Source organism: Schistocerca serialis, chromosome 8, assembly GCF_023864345.2.
Source record: "Schistocerca serialis cubense isolate TAMUIC-IGC-003099 chromosome 8, iqSchSeri2.2, whole genome shotgun sequence".
Classification (NCBI taxonomy): domain Eukaryota; kingdom Metazoa; phylum Arthropoda; class Insecta; order Orthoptera; family Acrididae; genus Schistocerca; species Schistocerca serialis.
Window position 1 is genome coordinate 459,010,336 of NC_064645.1, and position 15,898 is coordinate 459,026,233.

The 15,898-nt window shown below is 44.3% G+C and overlaps 1 non-coding gene across 1 annotated transcript; it reads left to right on the plus strand.

Moving 5' to 3' along the window:
- Positions 1–13,588: 13,588 nt before the first annotated feature.
- Positions 13,589–13,661, plus strand: Trnaa-cgc (transfer RNA alanine (anticodon CGC)). The gene has a single exon. It is a non-coding gene; the product is annotated as a tRNA-Ala (tRNA).
- Positions 13,662–15,898: the final 2,237 nt, after the last annotated feature.

A 15,898-nucleotide genomic window follows, 5' to 3' on the forward strand; every position in this document is an offset into this window, starting at 1 on the left:
CCTCACACCTCCAGTTATCAAATAAGAAGGCATGAGCCGGCCGGAGTGGCCGTGCGGTTCTAGGCGCTACAGTCTGGAGCCGAGCGACCGCTACGGTCGCAGGTTCGAATCCTGCCTCGGGCATGGATGTGTGTGATGTCCTTAGGTTAGTTAGGTTTAATTAGTTCCAAGTTCTAGGCGACTGATGACCTCAGAAGTTAAGTCTCATAGTGCTCAGAGCCATTTGAACCAAGAAGGCATGTGCTTCGTCTGTTCAAGTTTGATCTGATGCACGCCATTTAAGACGCGGTATGTCTCGGAGGTCTGCCAGTTTTCCACGACGTGGCTGATGACATTTCCATAAGGTCGAATGGCAGTCACGACCATGTCTTGCAATACCTCAAAAGAAAATATTAGAATACAGAGGATCTGGAAGCCGAACCCTGTGTGGTCAACCGAAATAACGCCGATGTGGCCTTCACAGTGTTTGAATTTCAGTCCCTGAGTGAAATGTTGCACATCATCTGTACAAAGCTCTTCAGTCCACACAACGCTGCTTTTGATGAAGAAGTGAATTTCTCCAACAACTACAGGTGCAAGATGCAATTCATCATATATAATCTGTTCTGCTTCGTGTGCTCGAGGTCGGGCGTATTCCACTTTGAAGGTGATCTTTGCAGTCGCAAGGCGGTGAGGTAACACCATAGCAAGTCAGAACTTGAAGGAATATAGCGACGTAGCACCGATAATAACAAAAACAGGCCCATGGACCACTGCCCAGAACTCAGAGCACGTCTGCACAGTGTTACGGCTACAAGACGCCTTACTCTCTTGACCATCTTCTTGATCAACTCGACTGCACTCCACTGTCGTAACACACAGTGAGTTGCAGCAGGTGACGTTGCTGTGTGATTGCCTGTGGTAACCACCAAAAGCTGCTTCTCATCTGTAGCCCTGTAGGTGGCGTCTAAATTTGATGTCCAGTGTATGATGTTTAATGTCTTGAAGCTAACAGACGCACAACCGGGTTTCACCTTCATTAACCTTTCACGTATTACTACTATCTACATCTACATCTACATCTACATTGATACTCCGCAAGCCACCCAACGGTGTGTGGCGGAGGGCTCTTTACGTGCCACTGTCATTACCTCCCTTTCCTGTTCCAGTCGCGTATGGTTCGCGGGAAGAACGACTGTCTGAAAGCCTCCGTGCGCGCTCTAATCTCTCTAATTTTACATTCGTGATCTCCTCGGGAGGTATGAGTAGGGGGAAGCAATATATTCGATACCTCATCCAGAAACGCACCCTCTCGAAACCTGGCGAGCAAGTTACACCGCGATGCAGAGCGCCTCTCTTGCAGAGTCTGCCACTTGAGTTTATTAAACATCTCCGTAACGCTATCACGGTTACCAAATAACCCGGTAACGAAACGCGCCGCTCTTCTTTGGATCTTCTCAATCTCTTCCGTCAACCCGACCTGGTACGGATCCCACACTGATGAGCAATACTCAAGTATAGGTCGAACGAGTGTTTTGTAAGCCACCTCCTTTGTTGATGGACTACATTTTCTAAGCACTCTCCCAATGAATCTCAACCTGGTACCCGCCTTACCAACAATTAATTTTATATGATCATTCCACTTCAAATCGTTCCGCACGCATACTCCCAGATACTTTACAGAAGTAACTGCTACCAGTGTTTGTTCCGGTATCATATAATCATACAATAAAGGATCCTTCTTTCTATGTATTCGCAATACATTACATTTGTCTATGTTAAGGGTCAGTTGCCACTCCCTGCACCAAGTGCCTATCCGCTGCAGATCTTCCTGCATTTCGCTACAATTTTCTAATGCTGCAACTTCTCTGTATACTACAGCATCATCCGCGAAAAGCCGCATGGAACTTCCGACACTATCTACTAAGTCATTTATATATATTGTGAAAAGCAATGGTCCCATAACACTCCCCTGTGGCACGCCAGAGGTTACTTTAACGTCTGTAGACGTCTCTCCATTGATAACAACATGCTGTGTTCTGTTTGCTAAAAACTCTTCAATCCAGCCACACAGCTGGTCTGATATTCCGTAGGCTCTTACTTTGTTTATCAGGCGACAGTGCGGAACTGTATCGAACGCCTTCCGGAAGTCAAGAAAAATAGCATCTACCTGGGAGCCTGTATCTAATATTTTCTGGGTCTCATGAACAAATAAGGCGAGTTGGGTCTCACACGATCGCTGTTTCCGGAATCCATGTTGATTCCTACATAGTAGATTCTGGGTTTCCAGAAATGACATGATACGCGAGCAAAAAACATGTTCTAAAATTCTACAAGAGATCGACGTAAGAGATATAGGTCTATAGTTTTGCGCATCTGCTCGACGACCCTTCTTGAAGACTGGGACTATCTGTGCTCTTTTCCAATCATTTGGAACCCTCCGTTCCTCTAGAGACTTGCGGTACACGGCTGTTAGAAGGGGGGCAAGTTCTTTCGCGTACTCTGTGTAGAATCGAATTGGTATCCCGTCAGGTCCAGTGGACTTTCCTCTATTGAGTGATTCCAGTTGCTTTTCTATTCTATCGCTGTTGTATCCATGCTTAAATTTGCTTGATTTCATGTGAAGCACAACTCGAAGCATATTCTCGGAGTTTTCCAAATACAGAGAGTATTTCAAAGGCAATCGTACATTCACAAGAACAGAAACACAATAATTGGATAAAAAGTAGTGACATCATGATTAGAATTCACACCAGACTTTATCGGCAGACGTTCACCGTGTTACATGCCCTCAGTGTAATCGCCCCGCTTCTCGACCACCTTCTCCTGCACAAATGGAACGCGTCGTACACAGCGCGTACATCTCTGTCGATGGCTGTCAAGGACCGCCCTGTGGCACGGATTGTCTCTTTTCTTGTAGCGCGTTCCACGTAGAGGTTCCTCCATTTTAGCGAACTGGTCGTAGTCGCACGGACTCGTATAGAGGGAATACGGCGGACGTTCCAGTGTGTCCCACCCTCACTTACGCAGGGGCTCCTGCACGAGGTTCGCCAAGTGGTATCGCGTTTTGTCATGGATCGTGGTGGGGTGCAGTGCCAGAAAGAAACATTGTTGTGTGCTCCGGCCACGTGCCTCTTCAGTCTTGATCCACGCACGCTCTTAACGATTCCTAAGCATACTGTTATGGCACTCGAACTGGCCTCCCACACTTTCGGTCAATAAACACAGCGTCTGACTCGAACACAGCCGTCACCGCTCACTGCACTACTTCAACTGACCTTCTGCTGTCAGCTGCAGACAGCGGACATGCCATGTGACACACATCCTTCATGTTACGGCAGGGTTATCACTACTTTGTGGCCAACGGTTTTGCCACGGTGGTAACACCCAATCCCGTCAGATCACCGAAGTTAAGCGCTATCGGCCTGAGGTAGCACTTGGATGGGTAACAATCGAGTCTGTTGGCAGTTGTGAGCAAACTGGGGAACTACTTGATTGAGAAGTAGCGGCTCCGTCCACGTTTGCCGATATACGGCCGGGAGAGCGGTGTGCTGATCACATATGTCTCCGTATCCGCATCCGGTGACGCCTGTGGGCTGAGAATGACACGGAGGCCGGTCGGTATCGTTGGGCCTTCATGGCCTGTTCGGACGAAGTTTTGTTTAGTTTTTTTATCACTACTTTTTATGCAACCCGTGTAATTTACATACGTTTTGTAAATAAAAGTCGTCTTTTTATAGTTGTAATTCATTTCATTTGTTCCAGACGCGTTTCGCCTTTTACTTTAAGGAATCTTCAGTGAAATCTAGAATGGTACAGTTTTATTTTCTAGTGCGATATTCGCAATGTTATAAAACAGTTCGTGTCTTATTTTTTACTACATAAATGACAACTTACAGTTAGTCCACTTTTTGGCTGGCATCTGGTTACAGCTCGACCTCCAGCAAGCGAGCAGGTGATAGGAGAAGCTGTGCCAGCCAAAAGCGCGAATAACTGCCATTTATCATATGTTTAGTAAAAAATAAGAGACGAACTGTTTTATAACGTACGAATATCGCACCAGAAAACAAAACTCTATTATTCTGGATTCCACTGAAGATGCCTTAAAGTTAAAGGCCAAACGCATCTGGAAGAAATAAAATACGTCCCAGCAAGAACATGGGGTTTTTACTTACAAAACAAATATTTCTGTGCTTGCTTCGGATGATGGCCACGCAGAGAAACTTGAAATAATTTACCTATATTATTATCATTATTATTATTATTATTGTTATTCGAGAATGAATTTTCACTCTGCAGCAGGGTGGGCTCTACTTGCTGAGCTATCCAAGTCACGCGTCTCGACCCGCTCTAGCAGCTGTACTTCCACTGCTTGTTCGTCTTCTACGTTTCAAACTTCACAAAAGTTCTCATGCATGCGTTGCGCTACGAGAACTCCTAGAAAAACGATATTACGGAGACGTGGCTTACACACAGCATGGGGGATGTTGCCAAAATAAATTTTCACTCTGCAGCGGAGTATGTGCTGATTTGGTTATTGACATAACACATTCTCGACTTAAAAGACGACGTAAGACGCAACAAACGAGGAGAATTTTCATTTATCACCAGCCGGAATGTTCGCAATCCCGAAATGCATCACGTCTCTGCAGATAATGTGTAAGTATCCTTGTAAAGACAAATGAAAGTAGACGATTGTAGAGAACATTCCAACCATGAAACATCTATGACGTATATGTGCAGACTGAAGTGATGAATGAAAATTTCTACCAAGGCTGGGATTCGAACCCGGGCCACCTGCTCGCTAGACACGACCCCTAGTTCGTTTGATGCTGACTTACTATTCCAGTAGAGTTGGAGAGCCTCAGCAATGCGTTTCGAGTTTAGGGAAATACCAGGCAGGTTGAGCCGTGAATGGGAATTTGGACTGAGGATGGAGGTGTGTTAGAGTATTCCATGCAGTAATACAAAGCCAATGTGGCAGGGTGGCGTAGTGGTCAGTGTGGTATCGATAGTTCCGGTGCCACAACGTAGGTGCAAGCTCGTAGGTTGGCACTACGAGAGCGGACGAACTACGTCGACCACAGCGTCCTCCAGCCGACGCTGTGGAACTCGACGAGTGCCGCTCTACTTTCTGCCCAGTAGATCAAGTGCAGACGGTCGCGAAACATCGCTTCGGCTTAGCTTGCAATAGAGACTTTGTATCAGTTACGACGGGTCCAAAACGTTGCACCTACGTGCTCATCTGTACCAAGTTACGTATTCAGTTGTAAATACTTCGTTTTAGGCTGTAGTAAGCCTCTTTAACGTTACTTGCGGGTACCGATATGCTTTACCTCACCCGCTCGTACTCGCTTCCCTCTTTCGGCCTATACTTCAGATCACAGGAGCAGACCCAAGCGCCGCCTTCCAGGCGGGATACAAAAGTCAGGGCATCTGTTTAGTCAGCGGGAGAGCCCGGTTCGAGTCCCGACCTTGGTACGAATTTTCATTCGGGGCTTTAGCCTGCATATATACACTTATAAACAAAAACGTTATGACAGCCCACCACCATGACGTAGGATGTCGCCAGGTGGCGCCGCCGGCACGTGACGTGGCAACAAATGCATGTAAGCCAAGCAGACACAGACTGTGGTCTCCCTAGCGAAGGCATGGGATGCAAATAGGAAGATCCATTGAGATAAGCAACTTTGACAAAGGGCAGATTATTATAACGTAAGGCCTGTGAACTAGTATCTCGAAAACGGCGAAGCTGGTGGAATGTTCACGTGCTACTGTCGTGAGCTTCTGTGGAAAAAGGTAGAACGACACTGAAACTACCACTAGGCGCTAAATGGTTGGACGTCTACTAGTTTTCACAGAACGTGGGTTTAGGAGGGTTCCCTGCTCTCTAAAGTAGGATAGATGATGATCTGTGGCATCTTTGACGAAAGAGCGCAAAACTGGTGCACGCACAGGTATTTGGGAACCCACCATTCATCGTACGTTGTTGAACATGGAGCTCCGCAGCACACTATCCCTACGTGTTTACATGTTGACCCAACGACATCATCAATTGCGACTGCATTGGGCACCAGACCATCGGTAATCGACCACCTATCAATGGAAACGTATTGGCTCTTCGGGTGCATCACATTATGCTACACTAGATCTATGGTCGTCACCACAAACGCCGTCATTGAGGTAAACGGTGGCTCGAAACGTGCAGGGCGCCCCGGACGCAGGCAGATGGGAGCAGTATGGGAGATATTCTCCTGCACTTACATGGGGTCTGTTGCAGTAATCGGAGACACTCTGGCAGCTGCGAACCACCTGCATCCCTTCATGCTTGATGTCTTCCCTGACGGCGATGTCATCCTTTAGTAGTGTAATTATCCGTGTCTCGGAGCCAGCGCCGCGCTACAGTGGTCTGACGAGTATTGGTAGTGAACTTATGTTGATGTCTCGCCGTTCTGATTCGGCTGACATAAATCCTACGGAACCCATGTGGGTCACTATCGAGTGCATCGCCACCTACGCAAATCAGCGGCCCGTTATATATACGAATTACATGACCTGGGCGTAGACATCGAATGCCACGTGTCTCCACAAACCTGTCAAAAACTCTCGCATTTCTGATACGCAGAATCACTGATGTATTTTGCTCCAGAGACGAACAAGCAAGCTATTAAGCAGGTGGTCACCATGTTTTGGCTCATCAGGGCGTATGTCGAAGTAAAGTGTCCTTTTGTAAGTAGCAGACGGATATTTTACTGATGCCAGTGGTTTTCACGTGCTCCCTGAACTTTCAAATGGTTCCAATGGCTCTGAGCACCATAGGACTTAACTTCTGAGATCATCAGTCCCCTAGAACTTAGAACTACTTAAACCTTACTAACTTAAGGACATCACACACATCCATGCCCGAGGCAGGATTCGAAACTGCGACCGTAGTGGTCGCGCGTTTTACAGACTGTAGCGCCTAGAACCACTCGGCCACACTGGCCGGCTCTGAACTTTCGACACTGCTTCTAGTGTGCTAAACATCACTGGTCTATATGAAAACCATAGAACTTGGGTTTTCAGATCTTAGTATCTTGCAAGTTTTTTCATGTATTTTTGGTCGATTCAATTGTTGCCTTAACAGGAATGTTGACAGTCTTTTCCTCCACCACTGTGTGACAGTGTTTGACGACTCTGAAATGGGATGTCCTACAATAGTATGGAAAAGTACATGTCGGGCAAGTCGTTCACACGTTTCAAGAAAGCTGCATGGAGCATAAAGGGCTAACCGAACCCTCGAAATCAGCAATTTGTTGAATTTTGCCTGGAGACTAGCCCCTAACATGAGATACGAAGAGTTCTCAACAACATCCCTCTTTTTGCATCTTGTACACGTGTCCATCTAACTCCGACCACCGACCGAGGTGGTACAGTGGTTACCACAATGGACTCGCATTCGGGAGGACGACGGCTCAAATCTGCATCTGGCCAACCAGATTCAGATTTTCTGTGATTTCCATAGTCACTCCCGGGTAATGCTGGGATGGTCGCTTTGATAGGGCATGTCCGATTTCCGTCCGTATCATTGAAACATTTCGAGTTTTTGCTCCACCCGTAATGATCTAGATATCGACAGGACATTGAAACTGTTACGTCTGCCACAGACGGCCCCTGCCAGGCAGACTACACTCAAGACACCCCTGCGTACCATATAACATACAAAAGCACCTGCAGGCGCAACCAAGAGTAAAACAATTCTTAAAAACAAACAAAACTGGCTAGAGACTAATGCGAACTTTTTTCTGCAGAGGTCGCCTCACAGATACAGGGAAAGTTGGAGTACTCCGCCGGCCTCCGCCGGCTTTGAAGGCCAGCGCAGCAGCAGTGCAGCCAGTTCCTCGCCGAGCTAGGACCAGCTCCGACGGACCTCACCGATGCTCTTGATGAATGGTCGTCTGCTAGTTATTTGTTTTTGTGTGTATATGGTGATTGTTCGAGAAGTGTAGTTCAGTTTCAATAAACTACATTATACTGAGTGTTCTACAATACTGATTATTCTTCAGAAACCTTCCTTCCTTTTCCTTCATACGATATTTCTGGGCAGTTCGGGACTCTGCTTGACAGTAGTAGAAGAAAATGAAATTATTTTAGTAAATGCTGGCATACATTTTAACAACCAAAACCTCGAATCCATTAGTGCTTAGATTCAGTTTCAGTACACACTGGTGTCCAAAATTAAAGCAATAAACCGCTATTTCCCCATGTTGTGTTTAATTAACGATATAGTAACACAAATTGTCAACCAGATGTCCGTACAACCGTGTTCTGCGCGGAAGATGGGATTCTGGTGAACGGACAACCACGTCAGCGATGACGTCAGGGTACCTATCGAACGGGGTAGTGTTTGCCGGTAGTTGCACATCCATAATCGCTGTGAACACAGCCACCGACGGGTGCAGTATGGCACAGAGAAGACGCCTACCAGGCTCTCTGCTATGGAGGGCCACAGGAAGATTGGGAACAGGACAGTCTCAACATGATGTGGCACGATGGCTTAACGTGAATCGTTCTGTTGTTTCTCGACTGTGGCGAAAGTTTATAGAGACGAAAACTGCATCCCAAAGACGAGGACAGGGCCAACTACGTGTGAAATCAGAAAGAGAGGACCGTTATTTGGCTGTAAGGGCACAACGGTACCGCCTTAGAGCTGCATGGCAACTGGCCTCTGACCTCGCAGCATCCACTGGACGTTGTATCGAGGCAAACGGTGTACACAAGGCTTCCGCAGAGTGGTCTTTACTGTCAGAGACCAGCTGTATATCTACCTCTTCTTCACAGAAGGGAACGTCTAGAGCCGAGTCATCAAGATACCACATGGACGGTCATACATTGGACTAATGTTGGTTTCCAAAATCAGTCCCGATTTCGCCTGCAGAATAATTCTCAACGGATTCACATCTGGAGGGAACGTTGAACATGATTTCGAGAACGAACATCGTGGAAAGAGACGGACCAATATCGAGGAGGATCCCTGATGGTGTGGCCAGGGATTACGTTGACTGTTCGAAAAGATACCTGATAATGCGTTTCGTTTCGTGAAACTGTACGGCTGAATCGGAAATGTTTAAATGCTGTCAGGTATCGTGACGAGATCTTGGGACCTCATCTGCGGTTGTTGCGAGTTGCTGTGGACCCAGACTTCGTACTGATGGACGATAATGCTCGACCTCATACAGCACGAATGGTTGACGTTTTCTTGTAAACAGGGCATATAGTACGCATGGCGTGGCATCCTCGCTCTCCCGTTTTTAATCCCAAAAAATGGTTCAAATGGCTCTGAGTACTATGGGACTTAACTTCTAAGGTCATCAGTCCACTAGAACTTAGAACTACTTAAACCTAACTAACCTAAAGACATCACACACATCCATGCCCGAGGCAGGATTGGAACCTGCGACCGCAGCGGTCGCGCGGCTCCAGACTGTAGCGCCTAGAACCGCTCGGCCACTCTGGCCGGCTTTTAATCCCATACATAATGTCTGGGATGCAGTAGGGAGACGGCCTGCATCACGTCAGCATCTACCTACCACTCTCCAAGACTGCGAGCAACTACGCAGGAAGAACGAGCTTTATTGCGTTAACATGAGGTTGATGACTTTATTCAGGCCTGGGGTTATGTACCCCATTCTGAACACATTAACTAGTCGTCGGAATGTGTGTGCAAATCCGTTAAGTTGGAAATAAGGAAGAATATTTCTGTCTGCCGTTATGCATGTTGCAACTGTTTACGTTCTGTGTTATCTACACTGTTTGTGCTTCAGTATCACCTGTTTATACTTTTTATGGCAAAATAAAAGCTACCTTGCAAAACTTCCGTTTGTTTGCAACGGCACTTTCGCGTTCTCGTCAATACGGTACCAGAACACCACCACAAAATCACGCAGCACTAAAACTCCAAACCATCGACTGTCGGAGAGAGATTTTAACCGTGTTCAAACCAATGGTAAAGTATCAAACTATTTTTCTCCGAATCATACAGTCTGGGGGAAAAGCAGTGAGAATAATTACTTTTGGGAACCTTTTATCAGACAAAGCCTGTTATAATAATAAACTGTTTCGCTAAATAAAGTGGCTGCCAGCCCAGATCGGGCAGTGTGTCTGCACAAAAAGATGAAGTCAAATTTCGACACTGAATAAGTAACTACTTTCACTTACTACGGTCACTTGGCAGTAAGTACTATTAATCCAACTTTCTGTTACTTATGGCATTTGTCACTATACTTCAGTAATTATTTAAAGAAGACGCACATATGTTTCAACAAGGATACAAAAAAATACTAAACTTATAGCTATCATTCATATGACCAAAACTATTATTTAACACGACTAAATTTCATTTCTTTAGGACTGTTATCTGTTAACGTTTTACTAACACCAATATTTGTCTGGCTTTCTTTGATATGGAGAAGCAACACGAACAATTACTGTTAAGATTGTTGCACTTAAACAATTATGTTACCTTACTTTCAGAAATACTATTGAAAACTTATCCTCATGGTCACGCAAAGCGATGGCCCTTAAACTCATACGTGCAAAACTTTAGTATTTAATAATGATTTTCAGAATTTACTACCTAAACAGTACTCTTGCCAGTAATTTACTACTATTCGAGCTTCAATAAAAATCAGGATACTCGGAATAAATTCGTTTAGGTAAGGACCCTACAGAGATAAATGACGAAGGAAAATCACAGTTAAACACAAGGGTACATTTAACACTTATATTCCACTAACTGAAGATGGATGGTTCATACTGCGATACACTTCTAAATAAAGTACTTTGCCTGTTACTGATGTCGAAGGAGGCGTGAGGCGGTGCTGCGTAGTAACATTGCGCAGGTACGGCTCTTGATGTACATAGCTCTGTCTTCCTCTTGGTCGCGACCATAAAATTACAAATTTCTGAGTTGTTACTTAATTGCCGTACTGCAGCAATCATGTAGAACACGTCCGAGGCCAAAAACCCAGTCTTGCAGGTAAATCCTGGGCCTCTAGTGCTTCACCAACGTAATGCGTGTTCACCACTTGCAGGGCAGCTACCGACTGCCTGAGCCACTTGCGCGCCAAATCTCACTCGCGCGCCCCACCACCTTTTCCATTCCACCACAGAACGGAGTTCCATTCTACCTACACCTTTTCAATTTACACTTCTGCTACAAAAAACATAAGTATGAACCATGTACAATTGCATGGCAGCATATACATACAAAATTGACATAATTAATTATAGTTGTACTTAAAATATTACATAATTATTTACAAAATATGTTTTAATACATGTATTCCACCTACGTCAAAGAGGTTATTTTAAACAGATAAACTACACTTAACAAAAGCTTACTCTCGCTATAGTGTTTGCTTAATTTTTCAAAATTATTACGGAACAAAAAAATTTTAAAATATACAGATTAATGGCAGTATTATATTTACAATAGCATTACATGTTGCTTTAATTTTTGGCACCAGTGTAGTTATGTGGCTGCTTTGAATAAATAGTTGAGTAGATCCATGAGCGTAAATACCTTTAAATGTCTACAGGCTCTTTCGAATTGTATTTGCGATAACATCGTTTCAGTAAACTGATAAAAGCAAATGTAAGTGACTCACGTGGAAAGAGTGGCCAACTGATAATTTCGATCTCACGGAATCGCCCATCCCCACGGCCCACGCCGTGAACAAAAGACCACTTGCAGCTATCAGCGGGAGCTCGCTGTCGAGAGAGAGCATTGTTTTGCCAGCAGCAGGTGTGAACGCGCGCCCCGTCCCCCCTTGCCTCGTGCCCGCGCGCACGTGCGCTCACGTGTCGTGCGGTCACGTGTTGGCGAGTTGTTCAGCTGCCTGTAACAAGCACTGTGGACTGCGCTCCCACACATCGCCGCCGCTTTAGCTGCACGCGCTCTCCAATCCTGCTTATTGGCGGTGAAGTTGACGTAACGAACCATCAGCTGCAGGCCGTTCTTAACGAAATACGCTTCCCAGCCATAATGGCGCGCCATTGTGGGGCATTATTCACCTGTCAAACAGAGTTTTCCTGTTAGCAGCGGGCGTTTCGACCGCCGTGCGCTGCGGTCGTCAGATTCGGCAGCCGAGTGACCACTAGCTTGTAGGACACTGGAGATGGCATAAAAATTTCAGACGAATTATATCGTCATGTCGTTGTAATTCAGGTTAAAAAGATAATACGTTTAAAAATTTGACATTCTCGTCACTCTTTAGCAGCTGAATAATGAATTCATACAAACATTTTGTAACAGAGCAATTTGGGATCATCCTACTTATAAAATTAAAGTCATATATTCCCCAAAGTGCAGTCAGGACCGCCAGGAGGACGCCGCTTTAAATCATATAACATTGTTGTTGTTGTTACGGTCTTCAGTCCTGAGACTGGTTTGATGCAGCTCTCCATGCTACTCTATCCAGTACGAGCCTCTTCATCTCCCAGTACCTACTGCAGCCTACATCCTTCTGAATCTCCTTAGTGTATTCATCTCTTGGTCTCCCTCTACGATTTCTACCCTCCACGCTGCCCTCCAATACTAAATTGGTGATCCCTTGATACCTCAGAACATGTCCTACCAACCGATCCCTTCTTCTAGTCAAGTTGTGCCACAAACTTCTCCCCAATCCTATTCAATACTTCCTCATTAGTTATGTGATCTACCCATCTAATCTTCAGCATTCTTCTGTAGCACCACATTTCAAAAGTTCTATTCTTTTCTTGTCCTAACTATTTATCGTCCATGTTTCACTTCCATACATGGCTACACTCCATACAAATACTTTCAGAAATGACTTCCTGACACTTAAATCTATATTCGATGTTAACAAATTTCTCTTCTTCAGAAATGCTTTCCTTGCCATTGCAAGTCTACATTTAATATCCTCTCTACTTCGACCATCATCAGTTATTTTGCTCCCCATATAGCAAAACTCCTTTACTACCATAAGTGTCTCATTTCCTAATCTAATTCCCTCAGCATCACCCTACTTAATTCGACTACATTCCATTATCCTCGTTTTGCTTTTGTTGATGTTCATCTTATATCCTCATTTCAAGACACTATCCATTCCGTTCAACTGCTCTTCCCAGTCCTTTGCTGTCTCTGACAGAATAACAATGTCATCGGCGAACCTCAAAGTTTTTATTCTTCCCCATCGATTTTAATACCTACTCCGAATTTTTCTTTCGTTGTTTTGAATATAACACTAATTCGGAACACTGTAAACTAAATTATACCGTAAACTGTACCAGCTGAAGGTTCCATTAGTACATACATTACTGTCCTCTTAAGTGCAAATGGTAAAATACCTATAACATACTAGGTTTCTACCTAAAAGACTCAGACACTACTATTTAACTTATTTTCTTTCCGTTTACATCTGTATGTGTACCAATGTACATATGAGGGCGAGTTAAAACGCAATATCGCCAAATTTTGTGTGAAAACTCTTAAAGCTTTTTGAATAAAACAAACTTTATTAACATTCCACATCTGTATTCTTTGTCTACATACTTATTTCTCAACTTACCCTGACGGCGAACACATTTCTCCCAACGAGACACACCGAGCGAGGTGGTGCAGTGGTTAGCACACTGGACTCGCATTCGGGAGGACGACGGTTCAATCCCGTCTCCAGCCATCCTGATTTAGGTTTTCCGTGATTTCCCTAAATCGTTTCAGGCAAATGCCGGGATGGTTCCTTTGAAAGGGCACGGCCGATTTCCTTCCCAATCCTTCCCTAACCCGAGCTTGCGCTCCGTCTCTAATGACCTCGTTGTCGACGGGACGTTAAACACTAACCACCACCACCACCACCCAACGAGACATCTGTTGGTTGATACCGTCACTGTAGAACGTTTCATTTTGTTGACGGAGCCACGGCTCCACCACTGCTGGCATCGCTTCATCACCATTAAACTAAAGTCCTCGAACGTATTCTTTCAGTTTTGGAAGCTGGTGGAAGTCGGATGGGGTCAAGTCGAGATTGTATGGGGGATGATCGATGACAGTGAAACCAAGGTGATGGATTGTTGCAGGTATTGCAAAGTTTGTGTGTGATCCGGCATTGTCGTGCTGATAGATGGTATGCTCCATATGGGGACGGACTCTTCGAATTTGCTCTTTCAGTTTTGTGAGGGTCTCTCAGGGCACCGACACTGTTACATTAGACGCCACCACATCGCACTGCACGCTACCATTCTGAGCCCTCTACCGGAAGATGGCAGCAACTTGCGCCAAAGAAGCGGTAAAGTGTACCGAGTAATGTGCACCTCCACCGAGATTGAGAACAAATAATAAATACGGGAGGGCCGCTGTGGCCGAGCGGTTGTAGGCGCTTCAGTCCGGCACCGCGCGACTGCTACGGTCGCAGGTTCGAGTCCTGCCTCGGGCATGGATGTGTGTGAAGTCCTTAGTTAGGTTTAAGTAGTTCTAAGTTCTAGGAGACTGATGACCTCTGATGTTAAGTCCCATAGTGCTCAGAGCCATTTGAAACATTTTGAATAAACACGTAAGCATTAGTCTTCAGCACGCTCTGTATGTTTATCACATCATGGTAATCTACCTAGGACACTCAGACAACAAATTTTAATGTCCTTTTCTTTTCGAATGTTTGAGTCTGTGCACGTAACGATGCATATATATGTTTATATAACATGTAACGTTAAAAGGGAATCTTTTGTAGACGTATAAAGAAAATGTAACTAGTGACTTGATGGATACCATCTAAAACCAAATGAATAAACAAATTAAAACTTGTTCTTGTACCACTCGTGTTGAAAATATTATTTTTTTTCTTTTTCCTGATCTGTTTTCATTCGTCAGGCACACACTAAAAAGACTTGAAACTGCTAAATCCTTGTCCATGCTGTATTTCATTAATGTTTATTGTCACCTTATTGCTTTCAGACTACTGACAGCAGTAAAATTAATTTACACTGGAGCACTTTATTTAATAAAATATTCACATTTTTAGAACCATGTAAAACTCAAGGACTCGATTCGTCCTCACTACTTAAAAAAAAAAGAAAGATTAGCATACGTTATTTGAAAGCCCTCTTTCTCCTCTTTCGGCTACACACTCTACTTTTTCCGTAAACAGCATTTCAAAAGTTATTCACATTCAAAATCCTCGAATCCTGGAATGTTCTAATGTTAAAAAGTAACACATTCCAAAATCCAAGGTTAAGATTTAGAGCCCAAATTTTTCTGATTCAGAAATGTATAATTCTTCCGGAATAACGAAATAATTCAGAAAATTAGGACATTCAGCCACTTGTTAACTACAATAATGCCTGTGCCTAACGTGAATTTATGATCTATTCCTTTCCTGTCTTTCATGTAAATAGATAAAATGTAGTAGCCTTATATTTTAATGGATTGTAATTTCTACCATAAGGGAATCTTTAAATAACCATCGCACACAAAGCCAGTATTCAGTACCCACAGCGAACAGTGAACCTGTTAGTCAGAGTAACTTATTTCTGTTTGCATCGAGTCTGACCTTGTGAACCTTCCGTCTAGTCGGTGATCTCTGTAGTTATAAGAGACCACATATGAACTTTTTTTAGGTTAGTCATCACCTACGTAGCCTACCGATTTATGTAGCTAAATTTGTATAATATGGTGGAAACAAGCTGACCATAGTTTTCAGAAATTACTGCAACCAGTCGCCTTTTATGTAGATGTATTTTATTTAACCATGACCGGTTTCGAGCTGCCTAGCAACTCATCATCAGATGGTATATACATTTAGTGCTTTTTTGTACCCATTGTGTGGGTGGTTGAGTATCTGTGGAGATAAATCTTTCTGCAGGTATATATATATCTCTTTTAGGACGTATTTTTGAAACCATTGTGTCTTGTTTTTTACAAAAA